The sequence below is a fragment of the Lathyrus oleraceus genome, chromosome 5 (assembly GCF_024323335.1).
Source record: "Lathyrus oleraceus cultivar Zhongwan6 chromosome 5, CAAS_Psat_ZW6_1.0, whole genome shotgun sequence".
NCBI lineage: Eukaryota > Viridiplantae > Streptophyta > Magnoliopsida > Fabales > Fabaceae > Lathyrus > Lathyrus oleraceus.
Window position 1 is genome coordinate 462,076,290 of NC_066583.1, and position 10,685 is coordinate 462,086,974.

General features: G+C 33.4%; 1 long non-coding RNA gene across 1 annotated transcript; it reads left to right on the forward strand.

The window, feature by feature from the left end:
• Window positions 1-6,476: 6,476 nt before the first annotated feature.
• Window positions 6,477-9,137, forward strand: LOC127082669 (uncharacterized). Its single transcript, XR_007788199.1, has 2 exons — window positions 6,477-7,173; window positions 8,890-9,137. It is a non-coding gene; the product is annotated as an uncharacterized LOC127082669 (long non-coding RNA).
• The last annotated feature ends 1,548 nt before the right edge of the window (window positions 9,138-10,685 follow it).

A 10,685-nucleotide genomic window follows, 5' to 3' on the forward strand; every position in this document is an offset into this window, starting at 1 on the left:
ATCGAGAGTTATTTGGCCCGTAATCCAAACATTTAATTCATTATTTTTCGGCGAAGACACCACTTTGCTCTTCCATTAAGAGTCTATCCTTCTCTTGGATCCAAGATACTATTCTTATTTGATCTCGAATTGTTTATTCCCTAGCAAGTGATATACTATCCCTTGCACTCCAGTACTGCAATCCTTTCTTGAAGAAGTGTTTGTCTTGTAAGTCCCCGTTGCTTAGAAAAATACCTCTCTCTTTCTATTCATGTAGTTCCGAACTACGATTGCTCTGACTTTCTCATTCCATAATGAGAATACGTAGGCATGAGGACGTAAATCCTTGGAGAGCATACTTCTAATTATTCCTCCTTCGCCTTAGGGCACCATCCATATCTTTCACTATTCATTACCTACCTTTGATCATAAGTCATTCACCCAGTGACATATCTGTCTCTTTGACATCGAAATACACTTTCTTTGGAATTCCATATACACCCTTTTAGGATGCTTAACGAATAATCCGCATTTCTACCAAGAGTTGTTTGGCCCTTAACCCAAACACTTAATTCCTTCTTTTTGGCTAACACCGTGTTGCGGTTAAATTTGTTTCCCTCTATGGTAGAAATCTCATTTCTTATGGATTCCAATACACTTTCACCTTTTGATTTCAAACAATACTTCTTCAGTCACTTGTCACCAAATATCCAATTTTGTGACTTCGGTTACTTCACTCCATTCATCTCCATAAGACATTCATTATTCTACCTTCATTCACTTCACGTTATATACCTATCCTCTGAGCCAAATACATTATACCTTTGTGTTCCATCTTGTACCTCCTTGTGAACCAAGAGTTGTTTGGCCCTTAACCCAAACACCTAATTCCTCTCTTTTTTGGTTGTTCCAATACAATGATACAACATTGTAAGCCCTCACTTATTGGTTCATACCTTTTTACTCTTGGGTTCATCTTTTCACTCTTTTTGGAGTTCAAATCATACAATTCTTTGGTTCAGACCACACCTTGGTCACAATTCTTTCCATCTCCCACTTCTAGTTCCTTGAACTACGAAGCTCTGAATTCCTCATTGCATTATGAGGGTACGTATGCATGAGGGCCATAATCCTCACCGAGCACTTTATCTATTTTCTTTCCTTTTCCCATTCTTTTGCGAGTAATCTTAGATATCATACATGTTCGAGCGAGAACAATCAAAACGGTTCCCATGGAGTACCATGGATGCTTGGGATGCTAATACCTTCCCTTTGCATAACCGACTTCCTTACCCAATATATCTCTTTCCCCCGGGTTTTATCAATGTTTTCTCATCTCTTTGGGGATAAATAAAGTTCGATGGCGACTTTGTTGTATGTTTATGCATGCTTAGTTTTTGTTAGAACTGGATACCTTATCGAGCTAAATTGGTGATTAAAATATGAGAAATAATTGAGGTTAGAATTCATTATATTGAATCATTGACTAAAAATCTGAGTACATTGTGTGTCATTATACACTCATCTTTGGTGCTTGTGAATCGATTTAGTGTTAACGTGATCAAGTTTCGAAAAGTATAATTTTTATATTTTTACTTCAAACCTTTTGCACGCATCTTTTGAAAAATATCTTATATGTTTTTTAAAAAATGATTGATATTTTAACAAGGGTTTATTCACCCCCTCTAGACCATTTTTGTACTTCCCTATTCACACCCAACAACATCTTCCACATTCCCCACAAACTAATATGTATGATCTCTTTCTTCCAATAGGTCAAACTATATAAATTTTCGTTCTACCTCATAATCCTTTAACCAAATGGATATATCATTAATATTAAGGTTGTTATGATGCTTCTTGAATATTCCAATATCACAAATTTGCTCCAAGCCTTCGTGTGTAGCAATCAATCCCTTGATCATACCGATTTCTTGAGCAATAAATTTTCCGAAGATTTAAGAAGAACTACGCCTTGTTTGTAGTCTTCCACATAGTCACTAGCAAGGAAATCTGGAGAGAAGAACCTCATTCTTTTCACTGGAATTTGTCAACCTCAATCTTGTAAGCTACCTGGAATTCTCAACCAAATCTTTAAGAATAATTAGTTTCAAGACAGCGTATCCCTCATTATAAAGATCTGAGTTTGAAGATGAATGAAATTCATGCAAGATTTTTTTGAACTTTCAAAAAACAAAGGGGTGTTGGTTTTCACAGAAAATCACAATGTTGATTATGAAATTCAAACACGAAAAATGATAACAAAAAAGGTTTTATATGTGCTTGAGATTAAGCCTTAAAAATGGTTCAAAAAGTTAGGTGGATTCAAATCAAGAGCATTTCATGATTTGAGTCAAAAGAATAAGTAGTGCAAAATAAAATCTCATGATGAAATCATGTGATTTGAGTCGCACAGGTTCATGATTCGAACAATGTGTTAAGCCTTATTCAAATAAGACATGGCACTGACAAATAAGAGGTTTGTGATTCGAATCATGTACAATTTGTGATTTGAATCACATAGTAGCATGATTTGAATCAGGTGTACTCTGTGATTCGAATCACAGACACCCAAATTTTCTTGTTTTGCCTCTGTTCTAATTGATTCCTATCATGGATTGTGAGTGATTCGAATCATACACAAGAAATCTCAATTTTTCAAGTTTTTCAAAATAGTTTGAGATTTCACTTCCCACATGAGTTGAATTGATATCATATATGATTCTTGTTTCATTATTTGAGACAATTGACTTAAATCACCATGATCAAAAATTCAAAAATAACAATTGGTTTATGTTTGATAAAAAACAAATCGATTCAAACTTGATTCAAAGATGATGTGAAAAAATAGAGGAGACTCAATAAACGAAAGTAAATGAGAATGAAAGTTATAAGATAAGTAATAAAATCACCGTAGTAGAATACTCCTCCTACGTGAGAGGTGTCTTTTAATTTTATCCAAAATCACTTATTTAATAATTAAAGAAAATAGTAAAAATGAAGTAATTTTTAAAATTACTAAAAAATGAAAATATATTTTGATTTGATTTGATTTCATTTTTTTACATATTTAAATATTTTATTTGATTTTGGTAAACAACAAATAAATAAAATTGACCTAATTCAAAAATATTTTCTATAAGAACTATGTGTACTTTGATTTTTCTATTGCATCTAGAGATAGGTAGGAGTGAGATGCATCATCTTTGTCAAACTAAATAATAATAGAAACTTCTCCTTTACTTAAACATTTTATTATTTGTGTCTTTTTTTAGAAAGTGTTAAAAATATTTAATTATTATTACAAGGCAATTGTTTCAAATCATGCACGGTTAAAATTAAAAATGCTAATAATTTAATATAATTCTCACATATAATCAATTCCTAAATCTAATTTTTAGTTGTCTTGTTTGGACCGACCTTGAAAAAACAGTCGTAGTCAATTTTAATTATTTATGGGAAAAAATGGATAAGATCTAAAGATATTTTGATCTCGAACCAGAAATTTGGATTTAAAAATCGATTATGAGTAACAAACGTATTAATGTCTTACATTGTCATTTATAAATGATTGTCTTATAACAATTGTACAATATTTAAATATTTTAACACTTTTTATTTTACCTCAAATTTAAATACTAATTATTTAAATAAAATTAGAAAATGTTTTAATTACTATTTGATTTGGTAAGGGAAAATACTTTCTTCTATGAGGGACATAAACACACATAATCCTTTTAAAAATATTGAGGGGTTATATTCTGAACCATTTTCTATACTCATAGCAATAACAAAAGGTTAACTGTGATGTCAAGCGAAAGAACGTATGAAGTAGGTGACCCCTCCTTCCATAAAGGCATATGATTTCTCTCTCTTGAGGTACATCGATCACCATTTGATTAAATACAACGACTATCTACACAACATACTTCCTCTCATATGGATGATTTTAACCGCTCGCATGCAATATATAAGAAAGAAAGTGTGTCATTTATGATATTAAAATTCATTATCACTCTAACATTACTCCTTATTCTCTCACTGACTTGGGTGTTGGAGTGCTAACCTTGTCAATCAGTCCCTTCTCCACGGTGTCACAAACCTGTTCCATTTATCCAATATCTCATGTCACTATCTCACCAATCATTTATGGTTCTAAAGTTAAACAATGACGTCATATGTGAGAATTGACTTATGATTTCTACAAATTCTACAAAGAACCATTGTTTCTTTGTCGTGGATCCAAATCTTTGGTTCTTTCCTTACAAACACCAAGAACGTGGGATTTGACTCCTCCAAGACTCAACCAAATAGCATTCCAAGCTTTCCCAACCTCTTAGCCTTTAACTATGCCTTATAAAGGTGAACCTTCAAACTAACCTCATTTGAAACCTTTGGTACTTGGACAAGATATGTTTCCCAACCTTCAATCGTTGCAAGCCAATCTAAGCATGTATGAAGCTAATGGTTTATTGAACGCCATGTATAACTTGATGCACCATCAAAACTCCTAATTCATGGAAGACAGGATCATGAGAGTTAAAGAAAACATATAATATGCCCCTCTGAGAGATATCAACATACGAGAGCCAACTTTGCACAACAACCCCTTTGTAGTACCAGATCCAATCCCCCTTTCCCCCCAAAGCGGCCATATCACATGAAATTACTCCAAGATCTCCAAACCGCCACCGGAGTAGGGGAAACTATATTTTCCCTCCTGACTATGAGGGAAAGGGAGATAATCATACTCCAATTTAAGCTTGTAGTCGTCTCTAATCATCGATGCACCACTCCTAGATGAGAGAAAGGGACAACACAAATGTTCCTACTACAAAACGAAAAAAGAATCCACTGTCTACAGACATAAAAATAATAAAAAAAACACAATTTGAATTGTATTGACTTTTTCTTTCTTTTTAAACTCTTGGTCAGATTCTAAACACAAATTATAGAATCTGAATCAGAGGTTAGAGATAGGCAACAAATAAATAATGCAAGAAAGAAGAGAGAAACACAGAGTTATCTTGGTTCCTCTCACAACTTGAGAGTAATTCAGTCCCCTTTTACTTACAATAGATTTCCACTATAATCACATAAGATTAAAATTTTCTCAAGCATACAATCAAGTGACTTTCAATGGTCAAACACTAAGTAAGAGACTTCTATGCTCAAGCACATAAGCAAGAGACTTTCAATGCTCAAGCACACAAGCAAGAGACTTCCAATGCTAAAGCACACAAGCACGAGACTTTTATGCTCAAGCACACAAGCAAAAGACTTCAAATGCTCAAACACTAAGTAAGATACTTTCTAACAATCTACCTAACAAATAAAAGATTGTTTAGCAAATACACTTGGTATACAATCAGAGGTGTAAAAATAATACAATGCCAATAGACTCTTTTAAGACTTAGGGATTTCTAAGATATACAAGGATAAGAAATATTAAGTTATGTTTGTGCTTTGTTTTGATAAAGTAACTTCTCTTTGAGTGTCACTAGTTGTGTTTTACTTCAACTCTTCAGCTCCTTAAATAGAGAAGGAAAATAGTAGTTGAAGATCCAACACAATAGAGTCTTTGAGATGCTTGAATAAAGACATTTAGATGTTTCTTCAAATGGTTACTAACGTTGAAATCTTGTTTAAAATTCCTTTGCTACAAGAGAAATTATCAGTTGTATCGCAATTGACTCTATGGATAAAATAGAGCTTAGGTCTTCACGTGAAAATGTAGGCTCAGAGATTGACACTGACCTATCAGAGTCACCTTGGTCCTTGCGCTTTGACTGACTTAGGTTCTTATCATCAGAAGCAGACTTCTTCAAAGTACGATCTTTAGAGGTTGACTCCCTCAGACTCTGGCCTCAGTCGTTGACCTCTTCAGAAGTTGACTTCTTTAGAGTCTGGTCTTCGACTTCTGATCCATCAGATTATGGTTTTTAAGCTTCTCTTTAGATGTTCATAGTCAGAACAAATACTTGAATTGTTCATTAAATTTTAGTCTATGATTCTGCACACTTGAGCAAACATTATTATACCCAATTGTTCTTTAAATACTTTGTTATCATCAAAATCTAAGAGATATATGACAAACCAATTTTGTTCTAACAATCTCCCCCTTTTTGATGATGACAAACATAAGTGTTTAAGAACAATGATTATTAATTTAATTAACAAGTTGACTTCAGGGTTTAAGGTTTGTAAGCGCTCCCTAGTCTAATAGTCTATATGGTTACGTTTGTAAGCTCCCCCTAAGTCATATCCAGGTTAATTAAATTTAAACATTTAAAGCATAATAATAATTCTTCAGAATTTAAGCAAGAATAATAATTGTCATATTTCAGGTGCTTAAATACTTCTATATATACTCCCCTTTTGTCATTAACAAAAACAAATTAAGGAAATATAAAAGATACTAAAGAAAAATATTTCATTCAACCAAAGAAGAACTCATAGATATAAAATTTGGGGATTTTTTCAGATTTGGATAAAAAGAGTTTAAAATTATATTTGATTTCCCCTTTTCAAAAAAAAAAATTTAAGAAAATATTTTGAGGAAGTGATTGAAAATTGGCTAGAATGGTTGGAAAACAACTCTTCAATTCTCGAGATGGTCGAAGCAGGTTCTGACAACTGAGCATTTGATAGAAATAAAGCAGTCAAAGCTTGGGAGATGTGCTTGAAGATCAAGAATATATCTCTCTCCATTTTCCATTGGTTCACAATACATAAAATTGATTTTGCTTTATCTTAAACTCTCTATAAAAGTTGTCTTCCATTACCAACAAAGTCACGTTCATTTCCATCTATCTCTTCTCATAACTTATAATATGAGCAAGTCACCCAAGAGTTCCAAGGAGAACTCTTCCAAAGAGATTGTCAAGGCTATCAAAGATGCTGAAGGAAGGATCCACAAGGATGATAAGCTCAATAAGTTTGAAGGTTCAAAGTCACAAACTGGTTCATCTGCAGGAGCTTCTTTGGTTAGAAGAACTTCAGTCTCTAAGATGAATAAACTCAAGAAGAAGACGGATCCAATTGGTCCCTACGACTAAAGATCACATCGAGGCAAAAAGGAACAAATAGGACGAAGAATGCTACAAATCCTACCTTCGAGGCAGAGGCTGCCCCAGAGTTTGTTGCACTGAAGAAGATGAAATAAAAGAAAAACCCATAGAGAACTTCAAAGAGGTAATTATTTCCATCGCTCCTCTTCTGCTATCTTCTTCTTCTATAGTATGTCAGTGTATGCATTGCTCTGTGATGTGCGTGAGGTTGATGAGCTTGGTGTTGTGTTGTTCTTGTTTCTCTTTGTGTTGTGAGTATGAGAGATGCAGAGACAGTTGATGAATCTCAGTATGATTGAAAGAGTTCTAAGAGATATTCAGAAGAGAGATTTAAGGATTGTGAGTGTTGTGATTTTCAGTGAGGGAATCAATGACAGATCGTGAGAAGTGATGGTTGATGATTAAAAACCGATTATGTCTGAAAATGATTGAATCCCTGATTGCACTGATTGAGTGGTTATATAGGGTGATGAGTGTGTAAGTGTTTTAGGTAGCTCGGGCCATCATTGTTAGAAGTTAGGGCAATTGACTCTGTTAAAGTGCTTTGTGTAGAAATTGGTTAGGTGTTAGTGACTCTGTTAAGAAATCAGTTAAGATTCAGTTTGAATTTTTTTTGAGTTAGAATGTGATCATCTTTGTTAAAAATGTTAAGTTGTAGTCAAGTTTGAGTTATAATGTTAGTTGTATGGTGAAATGTTAGTTAGCAATTAAGATTATGTTAAGAATTAGTAAATATTCAGTTAAGTTAGTTGAATTTAGTTGTGATATGGTTAACTGGTTCTGATGTGTTACTCACTGATGTATTGTTAATTGATGAAATTGTTATTAGTTAGTTTGTTAATGGAATTGTAATTAGCTAATGAAATAAGTCCGTTAGTATAGATTAATGTCAGAGCTGTTTGAAATTCGAAATCAGTGGAACTAAATTAATGTGTTAGCAGTGGATTGGTAGTTTAGTTATGTGGTGAACTGATTGTTTAACTATGGGATTCGCTTACAAATTCCCTGATATTGTGTGACCTTGCAAGGTGTAACCGGTTAACCACTTTGGTTAATATGTTACCAACACAACCTTCTACCTGAGTTGCCACACACTGCTGTTAGAATTGTTAGGTGATGAATGGACTGGTTTAAATGGATACTAGATGCGAGTGATTGTTAGCATAGGATTGGTTAAATGGAGTTTGAAGTTTTTTTACATTTATTAGTGTCTTAGGTTAACAATTAAAGTTTGAGTTAGTTTGAATTGAAAATTGGCTAGTAAAATGTTGGGGTTAATTGTTGATAACAAAATGTTGATTGTTAATTGTGGAGAGAAAAAGTCACAGGTTTAGTTTGTTAGTGAAGGAGTTTGAATAGGGTGATTGTTAGGAATAAAAAAGGAAAAATGTGAATGTAGGAAAATAAAACAATTAGCTAGTGAAAAATGTTAATGGTGATAACTATTCATACTGTTAACTTTGAACTCAATATTGATTGTGTTAGAAGTTACTAGTTGAACTATTAGAGCTTAGAATCGAAATTACTTGTTGTTAGTGTTTGAATGACACCCTGTGAATAAATGGTGTGCTAAAATAATATGTATACTTATTTGAATTGAGTTAAAAGTATGAACTTGAATTGTTTGATGGAGTTTGTATTGAAAAATCATGTGGATTGCCATGAAATAAAATCAATCAAATAGTCATGTTTGACTTGTGTTAAGTGTTGTGACTGTATGGAATAACAAAACAAAGTGTTAGTTAGCTCGTGTAATGATTATTGAACTGAAATTCACTTGTTATGTTATGTTCCATTGCCTTGGTTTTTCCTAATTGTGGATGTGTATGATATTTTGTAGGCCTTGTGGAATTAAGGACCAAAGTTGGCATGCTATGCGGAAGAGATTAGTCCACTTCAAGAAATCAAAGATGGGATGAAGCAAAAGATATAGGATAGGGTTTAGGATTAGAAAGTTGACTTTCATCAACTGATTGAACAAAAATTCAACAATTAACCAGAGTCAACTATATGTAAAAAAGACAAGTTTGGTTAATTAGGTCAAAAAAGACCACTTCAAGAAAATAAGTTTTTCAATTCTTTTATCAATATTTCTATACTTTTAATTCATGACAATGCACATTTTAATTCATGATAAATTCATAGAAAATTCATGAATTTGGTTAATTAAAGTATATTCCTTTTTTAGAATTTAATTGAATTTAATATTGGAGTTTGATTAATGCTTCATGAAATTCTTTAAAAATTAGAGTAACTTGTTTTTTACTTTTGATTGCACTCATAAATTATGATTGTGGGTTTATTGCTTGAATGGTTTTGCCTCTTGAATGATTCATGTGTGCTTATGGTTTAGTTTTGTATGATGTATGATTAATTCTATATGGTGTATGATAATCCCCCATTTGGGCAAAATGTACCACACTCTCATGAACGTGTAACAATTTTATCACTTCCAATACTCGTCAATTAACGTGAAAATAATCAAAAGCGAGTAAAAAAGACCTTTCCTACAAAGAACAAAAATAAACTTGATCCAACGTCAAGTGTTTTTCCAAATCAAACTTAATTGAATGCAATATGAGTGCTTGATCCAACGTCAAGTACCTCTTTCGTTTAATTCACACAATTGTCATACTCAACTTCAAACACTTGATTCAACGTCGAGTCATTTTCAAAACATTTTTACAATAAACCGGATGAAAAACGATGGGGTGTACGTACTTGTCCACACCATTTCTCAAGTACTTGGGTTGTCGGACGTGCTTAGCTTGTGGCCCAATACTTGTCTTCCATTCAAAATACTTAAAATAAACGAGTTTAATTTGGTCCTTTCGGGATGAAAAAGAGAGGTCAAGATATAATTGTCCTTTCAACTTCCATGTACTCAGATTGTCGGTTATACTTAGCTTGTCGTTAGATGCTTGTCTCCCTCTAAGTACCAATGATTAAACTTGCCTCACAAATTTCATAAACAATAAAAAAATTGGACGAACAAGAGAGGTCAGGATGCAATTGTCCTTTCAGCTCCCAAGTACTTAGATTTTCTATCGTACTTAGCTTTTGGCCCAATACTTGTCTCCCACTTACAATCAATCACAACCCATCAAATCCAATTTTCCGCCTTAGGACATTCAAAACCTTTCACAAAGGACATGTTATCCCCGTTCTACCGCAATACAAACAATACTTAAGTATCACACGCACGAGCATACAAACAATGTTTAACTGCTAGAACATGAACATTAATATTGCTCAATAAAAACAACCAACACATCCGTATTTTCTTCCGCGGACTACAAAGCTCTAATTTTCTCATTGCACTATGAGGATATGTAGGCACGAGGGTCCAAATCATTGGCGAGCACACTAATTAAAAACTTATTTTCCCCTTTAATTAAAACCAATCACAAGTAACATTTAGATAGTAACACTCATTCGCGCAAAGAACAACCAAAACGGTTCCCATTGAATACAACGGGTGTGAGGGGCGTTAATACCTTCCCCTTGCATAATCGACCCCCGAACCCAAATTTGATTGTGATGACCATCTTCTTCGTTTTTAGGGGTTTTATCGATATTTTCTCTTTCCTTCGGGAATAAAAAAAGTTCGATGGCGATGCTGTATTTTTCACATAG